At 36.9% G+C, this 12,758-nt stretch overlaps 1 protein-coding gene across 1 annotated transcript in view; it reads left to right on the plus strand.

Annotated features, from left to right (window-relative positions):
• Nucleotides 1-858: 858 nt before the first annotated feature.
• MYT1L (myelin transcription factor 1 like) overlaps nucleotides 859-12,758 on the plus strand; it is a 220,148-nt gene continuing 208,248 nt past the window's right edge. Inside the window, exon 1 of the mRNA XM_065630596.1 lies at nucleotides 859-933. The gene's annotated coding sequence lies outside the window, so the exon portion shown is untranslated. The remainder of the gene's footprint in view (nucleotides 934-12,758) is intronic.

A 12,758-nucleotide genomic window follows, 5' to 3' on the forward strand; every position in this document is an offset into this window, starting at 1 on the left:
ATTTCTGTTCTTCAAGATTGTAGTTACAACACGACATTTTCTCTAATTATGGTAGATGCTAATCACAAGCACTGAGTAATGACTACAAATATGACGCTGTATCTGTCTGTGTAGAAGGTAAACACATGCTGAATAGCTGCCAGAGGAGGCCCTTACTTTAAAATTCGTCCTATTAATACTGACTCTTTAATGTGAAGAAGGAATAGTACTGCTGGAGACTTTGTGCTATCAAAGCAAAATATTGTATTTCTTCTAAGAAATCATAAGACAGAAGGACTAGGTGCTGTTTTCTGATACCTGTATGAATCCAACTAACTGCTGCAAAGGGTCAGTATGTGGCTCAATAGATCGGATTCCTAAAACTGAATTTGTGACATTCCTCTGAATACATGCATAAAACATCTTAAATTATTAAACAAGAATCAGACAAGGACTCAGCTCAGATTAAAGCTGAATAATGCTGCACTGGGATGCATCATAGGATTTAAACCCAATTCTAATTTTCCATTGATTATTAACCGATCAGCAAAAGCAAAAGGATTGCTCTAAATTACCTTAGATATTTAACAGATACAGAAAGTCTTTGCGAGGCCAAATACAAAGTCTGAGTAATTGAATAAAATTCTGTTCTAGAAAATGGAGGAAATCAGTTGGATATTGGAACAATTTTTTGTATTAGATGCATTTATTTAAAGCCTGTTTTAAAAATCTAAATTAACATGTTAGTGATTTTGTTAGTGATTTTCTTGGTTGCTAGTAAGCTTGCTATCCTTTAGTAAAGTTTTTTGTTGTTGTTTTTCTTTTTTTTTTTCTTTTAGAAAATGAATCTGGAAGAAAATTGGTGAATCCAATCCAGTGGACCTACAGGCACTCTGATAGGCTCAGAGAGCGGAGTCTGGACCAAAGAGCAATTACCCCACCAAACAATTTCAGGTACAATTGACCTAAATATAGCACTCTCTTGAGATTATTGACAAGAGCTCATTTCCTGTAGTGCTTTTCCCATTTGCTACTGCTGGTAACCACTATGATCTTATCTGCCTGGTGCTGCCTGACTTCTGGGATGCAGCTAAGACTTCTGTGGTACATTATCTTTAAACAGACAATTCATGCTAAAAGAGTCACTTGCAGTTAAATTAGATGGTGCATATATTATTCTTCCTGCGGCAGTTACACAGAGCAGGAATGAGTGCCTGAATCCTTTTGGACCTGGATGCAGTGGAATTATTTTTACTCAGAAATCAGAAAGATAGTACTAGTTAATTGTAAATAAATAGGAATTTTAATTTCATTAAACTGTAACAGTAGTGTCAGCTGTGCAGGATGGATAGGTTGGACCACTTGCTATTTGTTTCTTTGTATATATATTTATCCATAAAGTATGGCTTCCCCCAGTGTCCTCCTACCTCCAGGCAATCACTGTAGTTATCATATGCTGGTATGAAAAATGAATGAGCGTATGAACTAAGCGTGTAAGTGTACAAAATGTGGATGAACTGAATTCAGAGGCTTGTAATGATAAAACCCATTTCAGTTTTGAAGAATGCATTTTTCTTAAGCATTGCTTGCAAACGTGCAAAATGCTGGTTTTGTCTGCATTCCATGTATGTGGAATATAGAGAAAATAGATGGTGTTGCCTTGGTGTTCATCACAGAGGGGTTTTTTTACATCCTATTTCTTTTACTGAATTCTTACTCGGAAAACCTACACATTACCCAGAAATGCAAAAGGCTGGTATCAGGTTCTATGTGGAGCAGATGTTGGGGAGCCATTTTTTACAGACCTTTATTAACTAATTTAGCAAGATGCAATTGTTCTATTATTTTCTTGCATATCCCTTATGTTTTCCCAAAACAACATTAGAATACATATTTCATTAGGGGAATAAACTCTGCTAATAGCCATAGGTTGAACTTCTCAAAGGAAACCCAGGAAAACCTTCAGTTGAAAGCTGAATAATTTATAAGATAGAGACGCATATACAATATATTGGTCTACTGACTTGGTTCTTTTGATAATGATGGACAGCAGTTATAAATGTAGTTAGACTCAGGATTCTATACTAAAATAAGGTGAAGAATGAATAATTAATTCCATTGCATAGTAATTAAGTTATTGTAGGGAAAATTTAGATTAAATGTAGGAGAAAACTCACCTCTGATTTATTATTTCCCAGTTGACTGCAATGAGTTGATGAGACACATTGGAAAGCAATAGTAATTTGAAGTGCAAGCATAAGAAGAAGCAAGCAGTAAAACAATCTGTGAGGGTGGGCTGAGAATATGCGAGGCGTGATTAAAGGGATTCTTAACTGGACAGGTTGAGGTCGTAGAACTTCTTGTGCTGTCATTTAGAATCCTGAGAAATCTGTGTAGTTCTTTCTGGTGGGCTGCTAAATAAAATAATTTTAAAGTTTGAGGAGTGAGGGAGTGTACATAAGAAAATTAAATGGATTCGCAAGAGGATCTTTCTGTTGTAGAGCCTTCCACAGAACAAGACAATTAAGAAACTGCTGGCCTAGGGGGAAAAAAACCAAAATCAATTCTGCCCCAACACAAAGAGAGAGAGATAACTCATAAGCAGTTACCAACAGCCCCGGAGTCTGAATTGAAATATTTACCTTCATTACATTTGATAATTTACAAATAGAACTTCACACAGTCTATTGACTCCTGTGTTTCTGCAAGGGCATAACCTTGCAGACTGAACCCTGCTGGTGTGATTTTTGCTATTTCCTTTTTGCCTGCTTAACATTTATTTAAAACTTGATCTTATATCTGCAGAGGAATGTCAGATACATACATTTTGTTAATTATTATCTTTACATTCCAGATACCTGACATGGCTGACATGTAAACAGTTGTACATACTATAGATGAGTAAATAAGTTTGAAACTTAGGAAGTGACCCCTGAAAACCTCATGTAAGCTCTGTTCTATATGTGAATGATCTTTCTGAGAATTGCTCACTTCAGCTGATGACCGATAGAAAATCATTCTGGACCAGATATTAAGCTCCATCTTGTAATATGGGATGGATCCAATCAAAGGTACAGAATCTTAAGCATTTTTAGTATCCTTATTTGACACCCTCAAGGGATGCTCTGGTTCCTTAGAGGATGCAGCCCCACAGAGACAATATCATAGATTAAGGATTTTAAGGCATTTTCTCTCTGCTGCTTTATCCAGTTTGCACTGCCACCATGCTGAAAAGACATAGTAAAGCAACCCTAATTAGGCAGTGTAGGAATCCTTGGTATATAACATTCATCTTAGCCAGCTTTATATTCTTTCTGCTTGTTCTACAGTGCCTCAGGGAATGAGAAAAATCTGGTCCATTAATTAGAGAATTAGCTTAGAGTTGGGAAAGATGAGTTCAGTTTTTGTCTATGCCACAAACTTCCCGCAAGACATTTAGCTAAGTATTGAGCAAAATTCAGCAGTACCTAAGGATCAGTGATTTTGACTGTATTTTCTTAGCTTTTCAAGCAGAATCAAGTGTCCTTCCATGTTTCCGGTGTCTTACTTATCCCACTTAAATAACTGAGTAGTCAGAAATCTTAGCTTCCCTCATTAGCTGAAATGAATTCTCTATACTTCTCTATCATACTGTCTTACGTGAGGATATCGGTGGAATGACAGGGATCGAGAGAGCAAAATAATGCCTTATGTTTGTTCGGACAGCATATTATAAATACGCTGTCATGATGGCAAGTTCATGTTAGCTCTTGGCAGTGTAAGTCTTCCTAATATGATTTTCTAAAAAAGTGAAGTTCATCAATCAAGATGTCACATGTTGCTAAATTTACAGTTCATAAATTACCACTGTAAATTTAAGTAGTAGAAATCATCACATAAAATTGTGCTTTTTTCTCTTTGTCTCTCTCCAGACTTAAATAGCTTCAAAAATGAGGCAGTAGGCTCTTTAAATTGCAGTTTCTAGGCAGCATCTCTGCTCCTCTGAACAGGCTTGGTTGTTTATATTGCATGGCCCAGCCAACTGTGATTGATCACAGGCTGCTGCTGATGTTAGCACGGTGAAGAGAACAGTTACGTTAAAGCTAAAATTGTCAGAGCATGGTCATATCGCCAACAAGGATTAGGAACAAAAAAAAAAGATTCTGGTGTTTTATTAGGTATAGAGCTCAGCCTGCCAGAATACCTGATCCCTAAATAGTCCTGAAAATTGTTTGGGATATAGAATCAAATTAAACCCACTATCAAAGGGCATGGTCTCTCCTCACTGTACTAGCAGCTACATGTATAAATCCCAATCCCATATCAAGGGGAAAACACAAAATAAGTAAAAATGTTTTTTAAGAGAAAACTGATTATGATAGAGCTGATAATGTTTCTATCAAATGCTTAGGAAGTGTTGGAGTAATTGGATTAGAAGACTTCAAAATAATTTTCCTGGATCATGGATCCTGTGGATCCTGGACCACAGCTTCTTAAGGCTGAATCCCTTCTTTTCTACTACTCTAGCATTTTATGAAGAAAGCTTGTCATGTAGCTTTATTTTGAGCAGTTTCCAGTTTTTAGCTTTGTTATGTGATCTTAAATGCTTCTTTTGTCTTCATGAATATTGGGTTGTAAATTTGGGTGGGCAAAAAAGGTCTCAGCACATATGTGCATTTTGCTTTATTTCACTTCAGACAAGTGACTATGCATTGCTTAGCTCCTATGCCTAACTGAAATATTTCTTCTGAAGCCAAGGAAGGCACAGAACAGTAATGTGAAAGCCAAGTGGAGTTAAGAGAAAGACTTCATTGATCGAATAAGGTTTGGATCAGGGTTGACTTAGGTCAGCAATGTGCTTTTTATACAGTAGAAATAAAGCTTTTATTAAAAAGCCTACATATAAAAAAAAATACTTTGATACATTGAGACAAGAAAGGTGCAGAAGTACATTTATGGAGCAATGCACACATCTTCAGTACACTGAGGAATGTCAAGGAAAGGAATATGCTTGATAAAAACTACAAAGAATATTATCCAATAAATAGGTGAAGTCAACAGAAGGTACATGGTTTTAGTCAATCAAAGCTATAATAAGAAGCTGTTTTTAAAAAGGGTTTTAAAAGCATGGCAGGAGGACAAAGCCTGTGCAGATTCTTACGAGCTCAGCAGTCCTTTCTGTACACAAATACAGTTTATGACTCTGTAGTATGTCCTCATTAATGGTATTGCAAACAAAATTTAAAGAAAGAAAGGTACTCTAAAAGTTTTCTCTCTTCTTCCAAACACATTTTTGGGAAGATACAGGGCAGTTACACACTACCGTTCCAAGGCCAGCCTGCGTGTTTCAAGAGGGAGCTGCTCCACTGTGCTGTGAGACAGAGCCGGGCATTGCTCAGCAGCTTGCAGGAGTATTGTCCCCAGATGACCTTGTGGAAGGATTTCTCTTCGAAAATCGTACAGAAGTTGAATATTGCTGAAAATAGTATTCACTCTTGTTGTGCTCCCTTTCATGGCTTCCAGGGTGAAATTTATCTGTCCCAATGTAGATGTCTTTTATATCTAAATTGTCTTTGGCTAGGCTGCCTTTATAGTCAATGGAGAGAAACAGACACTTTTAGGGCATGATTCATCTCTTTGGAAGGTAGACATCTAAATAGGTCAGATGAATCAGACTGTAGAACAGCATTTTCCATACTTGTGAGAATAAAGGAAACCTAGGGATCAACTTAGATATTGATGCCTATGTTGCAGATATCTAAAGTTAAGTGAAATGAACTCTATGTCTATAGGAACTAAGAGCTCAAAGTCAGAGGAAAATATCCTACTGTTCAGTTCGCACCTTTTCCTTCAGAGCTCCTGGTTTCACTGCACTGGGGTGCATTTTCATAGTCATAGTCATGAGGTGATTTTTTTTTTTTTTTTTAGAGTATTACACCCTGCCTTCTCCTACTAAGTATTTTAAGGTGTGAAGACTGAGTAGACTTTATTGTGTAAGTAGGTAATTTATATATATCTATCATCAGTTATTCCACTGGTTCCAAACTGACATAATTTTTTTAGTCTCTGCTAATATTCTATGTGTACTGGATCTCACCATGGCTTTGATTGGTCCTTGTAAACCATTTCAGAACCAGATACTTTTTTCTCAATCTGAAATCTCTGCAAGTAGGCAGACATGCAGTTAATTAGGGCTAGTAGACTAATTTATTTTTTTCCTCATCATAATCATTACTGTTGCTGCTAGAGTTTCACTAAATATCCCAGTACATTGGGTGCTTAGTGCAATATACATGAAAGTCACAGAATCACAGAATGTTAGGGATTGGAAGGGACCTCGAAAGATCGTCTAGTCCAATCCCCCTACCAGAGCAGGAACACCTAGATGAGGTCCCCATGATCAATATTTTCAAGTGCTAATAGAAAGGATCTCAGCTTTATATTGGTTGTGTTTGCTTTAAGTATCAACTATAAGCAATAAAATGGAACATACAGGAACAAAGAACATTGTTTATTATATATTTAAAATACAAAACCAAGAAATGAAGACCCATCTAAAACACTTAAACACCAATGCAGCTTTTTCATATGCTGCTCTTCTCCCATTGTTTGCAAAACTCCAGATCCCAGCAAACCTGCAAGACTTTTATCAGATGCATACCCAGGAGTAGCGCAGGGATGACAGCCGGGAGTAAGCAGATTGCTAGTGAGGCTAGCAGGTGCCAAAACATGCTGTTTCATGACCCAGTGTAAAGATGCCAAAAATAATCTCAAATGTACTTCAGTAAATAAATGCAAAAACCCCTCAGGCTTCAGAAATACAGTCTGCAGAACTGTCTGAGATTAAGCGAGAAATTTAAAGTTAAAAGACCAGTGTTCTAATTTCTGCTCTGCCACAGATGAGCTGTGTTCAAGTAGAGGTTCTTTTTGGCCAAAATCTTTATTTTGCCACTTAGCATGTTTTTCAAAAGTAACTGAGAGAAGAACCACCATGGATTCCACAGATGAAAACACGAAATCAAATTGAATCCCATGCAAAAGTCTACTAAATATCTCTACCTAATTTTCCCTGTCTTTCAGAGTTAGAGTATTTGGCTGTCTTCATTTATAGTAGCTTCAAATATGTAAACAGCAATAAAAATTGCTTTGTAAGTGCAAGTGTTGTAAAATCAGTTTATCTTACTATCAAAAGTAAACTCACAGCTATAGAACATGTTTGTTTGATCAGCCTGTAAAGAATTTGCTATAGGTAAAAATCTAAATGGCTGTGTTAACGAATTGCATTTAACTTTAAAGACAGCAATCCCAGAACTGTGCTAAGTGAACCTGAGCTTGCAAAATGCATTGTGATGTTGCCAGACTCATTGAAATAGTCAGTACTCTGTGTTTAGTAGGTAAAATAAGATAAATGCAGTACAATTTATGGATGTAATTGAACTACAATGATAGGAGTGAAAAGGATTTAAAAAAACAGGTGTGAAACTTTATTTGCATTTTAAATATTGTATTTAAATTTGAAATCCTTCTGCCACTGTAGCCCTTTGCAAATCTGCTGCTGAATGTATATCATGTAAGATATGTAAAAGTTGCTAAGAAACAAAGGTTAGTAATTATGATAGAGGAATGATGACTCCTATAGTTTGTAGACACCCAAAGAAATGCCCATGTGCTAAAATTTTCAGGGTGAAAAAATATTTCCATGGTAACAAGCACTTTCTCGTAAAATTTGATTATGAATGCAAAGCCAAGGAATCCAAAGTTTAAGAGTTAAGGTATAGTAAATGATACAGGAGAGATGGGAACTTAACGTTCCAAAGTTTATGAACATGTGTATACGATGCATGGTCTGAAGTACCCACTGAGCTGGCTCTGTACAAAATGACAGTGTTCTTTACAGAAAAGATTAGAAAAGCAAAATCTTGCATGTAGTCTGTCTAGTCATCAACAAGGCATATAATTCCTTTGAGCCATGGTGGGCCAGGCAGTGCACACTGAAAAAAAAAAACCAAACCAAAAAACCAGAAACAAACCAGCAAGCATCTTTTAAAACTGAGATTTTACCTTAAATATGTAGCCATATATTAGAAATGTGATGGATCATATCTTTGAGTGCAAAGGAAAGCAAGGAATGAACTTGTAGAACAAGTAATGATCTCCGATTTATTATGCTGATATAAGAGATGCAGTTATTCTTAAATGGCTGAATATTTCAAATGGAAGCCACGTAATCAAATATACAGATATATCTACACATATGTACACAAGGAGTCTGTGGTTTTCGCAGAACCTGTTATCCACATGAAAAAGAGGAGGCGAAGGTTTTATTTGGCTTAATCTTTTATGTATTTGAACAGGGCTGATAAAAATACACGTTTTGGCTCCACATCTCTTAGGGTCCTACTGGCTGTTTGTGTCAGCATCTTTTTCCCAGTAGCCTGTGTAACAAATGGCTTGGTTTCAAAATTTGGTGTGGTGTTTTCTTCAAGGTTAAGATGCCAAAACAGTGGTGTCTACATACAGGTGTCTTGCTCTCTTCTCAGTCTATGGAGTTGGGACAGTATGTGACTGCTCTGCTGAATCTCTTTCTAGGCTGCACTGACTTTACTGACTAGATACCCACTGACTACACTGCAAGTTTTGACAGTACTAGCGTGCACATGTCTAAATTTAATCTTCAACCTTCCTTTTTCTAATATCGCCCTTTTGTAATCCCTGAATTGTCTGGAGTGGTGCAAGCTATATATGCAGCAAAGTAATGCAACCAATCTATCCTGTCCTATACGTTTTAAAAATATTTTATTAATAGTTTCTTTTGTTAGAGAGGACTTCTAGATTCTATAGAACACTGAACTTAAAAAGTATTTGGATTAAAGTTCAGGTTTTAGAAAATGTTAGGTAAAAGTGGACATCTAAGGGTATGCACGGAAGTTGCTGTGGAAATTGTTTCCAAACTGTCTGAAAACTGAACTGGGTTAAGTAAACAATTTGTTGAAGTATTTAATGAAATCTGTTAAATGTGAGTTTGCATTTCTGGTTATTTCCTTCTACCTCTATGAATATTTATAAATATCCTAATATTTAAATCCATTTTACTAAGTTCAAAGAAGCTGTGCTTTCTTAAAGAGTAGTTGATGGGTTGCAAAAAGTCAATGGTTAATTCTTACAGGAAAACCTTTCAGGGTCAGATGGAATCTACATGATTTTTAAAAATTCCTTTATAGAGATTAATTAACTGATTCTTTTCAGGGAATATTACCACATAAAACTTAAGCTTGATGTAAACAAGGAAGTTGTATAATAAGGGAATGGCCACCAGAAAGTATCTGCATTTACTTTCAATCAACAAGAATGGGACAGTGGGTTTTTTTTCCTGTTCTTATTTACAATCTTACATGACTGCAGGCAGTCTGTTCAAATTGTGAGCCCAGTAACAAGCACAATAATGAAGACCCAGTGAAGCACCCTTTGGTGAGAAGGCTCAGAGAATTTGTAGAAAGGGACAAATGTCTCCCTTAGGATGGTTTCCTGTGTCCTATACAGAGCCCATCAGGGGAATTCTCTTACTCTGTGCTTATAGGCATTCACTGAAGCTGACCCTTTTTCACCTCCTTTTTATATGTTTATCAGCAGTCTGACTTTCCGGGGTCCTGAGAAACACATTGAAGTTAATGGAAGCTGAATATACTCTTTATTTGTGTGAACCAGTAATAAATTTCTTGTTGAACACATGTAATTTAATTAATTCAAATGACAATGGTAGGCAGCAAGAACTACTGTGCTGTAGCGTACCACATCCGTAGAGGATGGTACCTATACTTTAACTTGCCTCTTTTGCTGTTTATGATGCTAAAGGAAAATTTTGGCTAAAATATGTATCCAAACCTTTGTAGAAAATAGGAATAATTGGTAATGAAATAGTCATTCCAATATTCCAGTTATATATATATATAACTCATTCCAATATTGCATTTCCAATAGTCAAAAGTAAATTCTGTTTTGAACTACGGATGGTTAATATATGTCTCTTAATCAGATCTCAGCAGGATCTTCAGTTATTTCATATTATATCTTGAAAATCTACATTAAATAGTCTAAACACTCAAAAGCTACTACATGCCAGAACTAACTTTGTTAGGGCAAGTTAATTTAATTTCCCACATGCATATGCATTATGAAGACTTCTTTAATTACATGATCACATATTGTTTTTTTTACAAGACCCTTTCCTCATTCAGTTCACAGAATATATGATAATCACTTAATGAGCAGCTGTTCAATATTTTGTTTTCTTGACATTGTTCAATGTGCGGCCCCGTACCTTGTTTACTACAGAGTATTTAAGCCCTGATGACAGAATAGTTAATTATTATTAATTTCCTTTTGGGATTTTCCTTGTGATCATCTTTATAGCATCTAAGTGACAAACAAACATTAAATTAGCTTTACTGCCAGCCTCTGAGATGGGAAGACAACGTGACTTCTGTTTTGTGGCTGGGGATCAATGGCCCAGAGGAACTGTGTTCAAAAGGTGCCACTAATCCACAAGAGCAGCCTGAGTTGCTTTGGTCCAACCACCTCAACTCCTTCCTGTGATATAGAACTTCTCCAGCTCAGGTCTTCCTGTTTCAAGCTGTGTCTCTGTGCATTCATCACTTCTGCACATTCAAATGCCTCATGTCAGTGAGTCATAGAAAATGAAGAATATACTTTTAGTGACCACCCGTAAAAAACCTGGTTGGAATTACTACTATAGGAACTTTATGGCAAGAAAAGATAGAACCCTACTTTCTAGGCTGACATCCAATTAACTTAAGCATTCCTTCTCATCTTGTAGTGCTGTCCCATTTTTCAATGCATTTCTTCAAAATTCTTCACCAAGTGAACCTTCTTCAGAACACAGTTCTGCTTCATCCGTACAGCAAGGCCATCTTGTGCACTGTATGATGCATGTGTATTCTGGGAAAAATGGTATATGAGTCATGCCATTAGTCTCCATCATAATGCCCATTCACAAGATGGGGAAAAATTAGGTTATATAGGCAACCTGGCACTCCTGACATCTTTATCCTTGATTTGGTCATGTTAAAAAGTCATTTTAAAAATGTGTCTGTGTAAGAAAGTGAGAGACAGAGGGAAAGATAAAGAGTACATGCTTATGATTTTAAAAACGGAAGCCTATAAGAGTATCTTAAACTCCATCTGAATTATGAGATGCTTTGAACCTTAAAATCTCCCATACCATGTTGTACCGTTCTTCTATTAAAGAAGATGGCATGGAATAATATTCTTTGAAAACCACTGCTGCAGGAATAAGATACAAGATACTTTTTTCATTACCATCAGACTCCACAGATATTTGTTGACAGGCATAGGAATCTTGAGAAACTGAAATTTGGTTCCCAGAAGTCCCAAAAGGGTTTTTTAGTCATTATTGATTCTCTGCTAAATTCTCAATGACCTCTTCTACCCCTTCTCTCTCTGTCTGTTGTAACTCTGAGTATAACCCAATCCTCTGTCCTTAGCAGAAGTTCTAGTTTTCTCTGCCCCACTGACTTCTTGTCCTGTGTTGCTTTTCTTTTTTACTCCAAGCATAGCCCAAGTACTCGTTCTTCACCTCCTTGTCTCCAGTGCCTTTCTACAGTGAGTGTCTATACGTCTTCATCCCTCATTCCTCCAGAGCTGGATTCCTAGGCTTTTGTATGTCCTCATTCCCACTGGCTCTCCAGCCAGATCTCCATTATCAAGCTCTTTTTTTTCAGTTTCTGTGCCTCCAACCACCCATCACCTGTCTCTTTGCTTGCCTGTTCCAAACGTTACTGTTAAATGCTGGCTCTTCCTCTCTCTTTCCTCTCTGCCACTTCATTTTCCCTTGGACAGTAGGGAACTGATCAGAACTCTCTCCAAGTAAGTTTCATGGTAAATTTAAGAGCAGAGCCTCTGCTCACTCTAGGACAACGTTGCATGACTTTCATTTTGTTTTGCTCAAAATTTGGTCTTAAATCTAAATATGGGAAAAAGAAGTGATGCGCCCATGACCGGTCTTCAAGACCTGACCCTTTTCCAAGCCAGCTTTTATCGTTCTGCTAGATATTTACCATGTCCATTCCTACTTAGGTATATCTGCTTTTTCTCTCCATTGCTGATCATACTTTGTCTGATCATCAGTCTTGAAACTAGACCGATTCTGCTGGATGAAACTGGACTTTTGGGATATTGCATGGATGCAACCCCAGACTTCAGCACTGACATGAGACCTACTGGTTGAGTTACAGATGCACCCCTCTATGCATCCCCGTAACAGTTGGGCAGGTTAATCTCTTTGTCTTTCAACAGACTGTTAATGTAATGTAATAGGTTGGATGAAGCCTATGCAGAAAAGCGCTGCTATACCAATATATGGAAATGGTACAGTGCAATATACTCTTACTTCAGTTTTCTTACTGCAGACTTGTATAAAGTTTGAATCCAGAAAGGCTCACTGGTTTAGCTAGTATCATACTCTGCTTAACACAGGCTGGATAATTTTATCTGCATACTCCTGTATTGTTCTGTAGCTAAAGATGGCCTAATCATTATTTGATCTTGAATTTAAAATGTAAGAAGGTGGTGGATTTACTTCTGTCCTCCATAACTTGTAAAGCTTTACATCACTTCTGAAACATTTCTAGAAATTGTAGCCAGCTCCAAGGGGGACTGAGCTAATTTTTTCTTGCAAAAGTGGTATTCCACGTGAAAGGAAACTAGGTAGTACTGGGAAGTATGCACTTTGCATTGATTAATTATTGCATTTAATTTCCATG

Source organism: Caloenas nicobarica, chromosome 3 (assembly GCF_036013445.1).
Source record: "Caloenas nicobarica isolate bCalNic1 chromosome 3, bCalNic1.hap1, whole genome shotgun sequence".
Taxonomy (NCBI): Eukaryota; Metazoa; Chordata; class Aves; order Columbiformes; family Columbidae; genus Caloenas; species Caloenas nicobarica.